A 4,778-nucleotide genomic window follows, 5' to 3' on the forward strand; every position below is an offset into this window, starting at 1 on the left:
ATGTGAGTGTCCCACTTCAGGTCCTGAGCGATTGTGGTGCCCAGGAACCTGAATGACTCCACTGCAGTCACAACTAAACTATGAGTGGTCCAAGTCAGAGTTTGACCTTAAATGAAACCAGATATAACCTCCTTTCCAACAGTACCTTTTTAGATCCTGATTTAAGAAAAGCAAACGAGAGTAATTCATTTTGTTTTATTTGTTTGTTTGTTTATTTCTGTATGGTTCTTTCCAGGAAGATTTTCTCATATTACTTTTAAATTCAAATTTTATTTGTCACATACATAACCACACATAGAATGACATGCAGTGAAATCCTTATTTATGACCACTCTGTTACAAAAATGAAAAATTAAGGTATAAATTAAAAAAGAAGAAAAGTATAAACTGGAATGTGCAGATAGATGGATTTACAATATATACAAATTACTGTTAGACATACAGTGGCCCCCCCCCCCCCCCCCACAGTTCTGCACCGTGTCTACATGACACACACAAGTAAGTTCAAAGGAGCTCAGGCTATAGAAGTCATTTCTTGGTTATTTAGAATTTTGCATGTAATTATGCATGCTAATGAGCCAAGCAAATGACACTTTCAGAGTTGATAGCAACAGAAGTGATGAGCAAGATAACCAGACATCAGAATTCATTTTCATTATGCACTTGTATGAATTTAAATTTTTTTAAAGCCAGAATATTTCCCAAATGATTATCTGCTAATTGCAGTACAACTCACATAAATCTTTAGTGTTCTCTATTTTGCCCATCACTATTTATGTATGTATATGTGTGGGAGTGCAGTCAACTTAAGGCCTTAATTTTTCTCAAATTTTTCTCAGCAGCAGTTGGATAAAATGAGTTGCTTGCACAAAAAAATCTATTTGATAAAAGCAGAGGGAGCATATTATTAAGCTGGCACATACTGAAAAAATGGCAAGTGGCTTTACATATAAACTGAAAGATTTAATTTTAGTCTGCTGCAAACCTTATATATATATGTGTGTGTGTGTGTGTGTGTGTGTGTGTGTGTGTGTGTGTATATACATATATATAAATATACAGTGGGTACGGAAAGTATTCAGACCCCCTTAAATTTTTCACTCTTTGTTATATTGCAGCCATTTGCTAAAATCATTTAAGTTAACTTTTTTCCTCATTAATGTACACACAGCACCCCATATTGACAGAAAAACACAGAATTGTTGACATTTTTGCAGATTTATTAAAAAAGAAAAACTGAAATATCACATGGTCCTAAGTATTCAGACCCTTTGTGTGTGTGTGTATATATATATATATATATATATATGTGTATATATATATATATATATGTATATGTACGCTCACAATATAACCTTTACATCCATTTCTGCCTTTGTGAAGTGCCTTTTCTTAGTGATAAATTCTCTGACTACTGTTATGTTTTTATATTTCCATTTCAGTGAACATACACTGTATAGTTTGAATCCACTTTACATTCGTTTTTCCTCTGAGATGGTGAATATTGCTTGGGAAGATCGATATTTCTTTTAGAGCAAATGACGGCACATATACACAGACAGCACACATCAGCGTCCCCTCCGGGACTGGAAATGGAGTTTTGTGTTCTTCTTCCACTTTAACACTTCAAAAAGCTCAGAGGGCTTCTTGGTAAGCAGGAGAGAATGTGCACTGGGGAAACGTCATGGGCTTGCATCCCAATAACTTAGGCCTGCATATCGCAGATGAAGAAATAGTCAGCATCTTCTGCTCACCTTACATAGATAAAATCTCCCTTGACAGTATCAGTGGAAATCGATCATGTTTGGATGTCAGACCGAATGGATAGACATCTCCAATAACAAATCAATATTGTAAACTGATAATCGAGTGGTCATCTCCTCTTTTTGCATTCTGTCTAGCCATTCTGACTATGATTCTGTTGGATGTGGTTGCAGGTTGCTTGTTACAAGAGAATTGCTCCCTCTATAGGCAACGTTAAGCATGAAAAGTGCTGCATAAGTGCTGTCAGCCTATATGCTTGTCTCCAAACAGTTTAATTTTTGTTGAATGGAGGTGGCCCATTGTTTTCTGATTGCTTGTTGTGACGAAATAGTCAATGGCTAACTATCGGGTAGGTGTAAGCGTACAATACAATCTCTGGCACTGCTGAATAATGTGGATTAAAATGCTATTCTTCCCACAGAAAGATGGCCTGGTGGGTTTGTTGTGTAGACAGCAAAACCACACCAGTAATCAGCTTTTCCAAAATAATTTGTATTGAAACCTACGGTTAAGACGCTGAGAAAGCGAGAGTGAGTGAAGGGAGAGAGAGACCATGGACAGTTTAAATAGTTCTGCAACAGATTAAAAAGCAAGCTGCTTTGTATTTTGACAGAAAGGGCATTAAATATTATCCTACAACAGTGGAAATGTCAGCATGCTTCTGCTCTGCCGCTGCCAGAGTGAGAAAAGAGGATTAATGTACACATGTAAGACAATGCAGTCCAGCTTTAACCCCTCGGTCTAGTGTAAAATACAGAACCCACACGCCCAAGAAATCAAGGAATTGGGTTCTTTTGCGGGTTCCTTATGGAGTCCAGGCAGACATCCAAACCAAACTGTGAGGAAGCCATCCCGTGAGTCACTGCCGCTGTGGGGCGGTTTTGTTTTAGCTCTCTGTTGCTGTTCATGTTTTTTTTCTGTATTATGTTCAAAAGCTTCAACGTGAGGAGAAAGTTTGCAAAGGGAGTTAAGGACTTCTTACTTGTTTTGAGAGCACCCCTCTGGGTTATTGTCATTGTGCAAGGAACTGGAAACTCTTGGGGCAAGCTCTAGATTTAGTTCGAGAAAGCATTGTGGGATGAAATTAAATCCAGTTTAATGAGATAGAGGCAATGCCCTGTAGAACTGTCTACACTAGTCAAAACGGCAATATTGAGCTCATCATCACATATACAATTGGCATTCCAAAATACTTTGAATTAACTGCATACATACATTCTTTGATCAAAGTTAAATAGAACTAATGTTTACATCTAAATGAGACCAACCAACTGTATCCTTTTTTTGGGAATACCTGCTTCTTATGTTAAGCTGACATTGTTGACTGACACTGCAGCTATCCATAATCAGATGGGAAAAACCAGTAACTCAACCGATATAAGACCCCATAAAAGCTGTAACATTTAAGTCAGGAGATGATTCCGATACTACAAGATGAGCACAGTGAAGTGGTTTAACCCAATATAGATTGAGTGTCCAGTGAACTGTGACAGAGTACTCACCCAGACCGTGAAGGGTGGTTCCACTCCTGTCCCTATAGTTTTGTATCCGATCGGCTTGTGGCGGCAGTCAGGATGTTGGATTCTCAGTTCGGTCTCAAGTAGAGGAATGCAGCTCCCACCCGCTCGGCCCCCTGCCGTAGCTCCTCCGCGGTGATTTCACACGGGTTCACAGGGCTGTCAAAAGGGTAATCCAGGCATAGTACTGATGCTCCGAAGAGAGTGCGCTAAGTGCACCCTTTATGGATGCAGTTAAAATGTTTCAAATAGCCATTCGTTTCTTTTTTCTTGATTGAAGATTTAAAAACTGTATGCAGAAACTTTAAGACCAGTTCTTTTAGAATGCAAAGTCCCAGAAATTAAATTTTTGTCCAAGCAGGATAGAAGCAATTCGGATCCTCTTAAACAATGTGTGATCTTCCAAAACAAGTAGGATCACATCAGATTACAATCAGACAGATAAATCCATACGAAGCTGGTCTCTCCTTTCAACTAATTTGCATTATTCAGCTTCTTCCAAGTAGAAAAACTGCACCTGCCGCGGTTCATTTGTGACATCCACTGTCTCTCTCTCTCTTTCTCTGTGTTTTTTAGTGGGTGTGTGCCAGATTGCTAGAGCTAGACTTGAGCTTCCCGTGCTTTAGTCATCACTCACTGCCAAGCCCCAAAACGGTGAGCCTCGCGCAGAGGAGAGCTACTCCAAGTCTTTCAGGAAAGCATCTCTTTCTTTTCAACAAGCTCTGTCCAACTGAGACTAGAGGCCACACCCCTTTCTTTCTGATTGGCTGAGCCGCAGCAGGAAGCAATGTGACAGGGAAGAAGAGAGGGAAAGGGAGAGAATGAGCGAGAGAGAGTGTGTTTTAGAGGGGAGGGAGGATAGACCAGGCTCTGTGAGCCCTGGAGGCACAGGGTGCCTAATGAAAGCGAAAATGCTTTTCTCCCAATGCTTTAGCCAAATTTGCCTGCTACAAATTTGTTGTGACTCCTGGCAAACTAAATTCATACTGCCAAAGTCTCCAGTATCATAAGGGAGATGTATCTTGTTCTTCATACAATAAAGCCAAAAGTCAGTTCTTGTCAGCCTAGTGCCCTGTTAGTGCCAGCTATCTTGGGAATACTGAAGAAAATGCTAAAACTTGTACATTTCATTCTGTGATGTGGAAACAGTTTGAAGTCAGTGCAATTGAAGAAGGGATGACATAATTTTCTATGGGAAATATTATTTTATCTCGCACAGTAACAGTTGAAGGGCTTTTCCAAAGCTAGATGTAAAACTTGGGATGTGGAGACATAGAAATGTATACTATTCCCTACAAAAGCAGAGTTTTGTGGTGCATTAATGGACCTTTTTTTTCTCCAAAGAACAAAAGCCATGCATTTGAATGGAAGCCTATTTCTGCCCTAGAGTTAAAATAATAATAATTATAATTGTGAGATAAAAGGTCAAATTTTTACAGTACATACAGTATAGTCATACTTTGAGATAAAGTCAGTATTATGAGAATCTCACTTTTT

The 4,778-nt window shown here is 39.1% G+C and overlaps 1 protein-coding gene across 1 annotated transcript in view; it reads right to left on the minus strand.

Annotated features, from left to right (window-relative positions):
• Nucleotides 1-3,958, minus strand: part of LOC107558314 (BMP/retinoic acid-inducible neural-specific protein 3-like) — a 45,006-nt gene extending 41,048 nt beyond the window's left edge. The window contains exon 1 of the mRNA XM_016241970.1: nucleotides 3,267-3,958. The gene's annotated coding sequence lies outside the window, so the exon portion shown is untranslated. The remainder of the gene's footprint in view (nucleotides 1-3,266) is intronic.
• Between the last annotated feature and the right edge of the window lie 820 nt (nucleotides 3,959-4,778).

Source organism: Sinocyclocheilus grahami, unplaced genomic scaffold, assembly GCF_001515645.1.
Source record: "Sinocyclocheilus grahami isolate Dianchi unplaced genomic scaffold, SAMN03320097.WGS_v1.1 scaffold21.1, whole genome shotgun sequence".
Classification (NCBI taxonomy): Eukaryota; Metazoa; Chordata; class Actinopteri; order Cypriniformes; family Cyprinidae; genus Sinocyclocheilus; species Sinocyclocheilus grahami.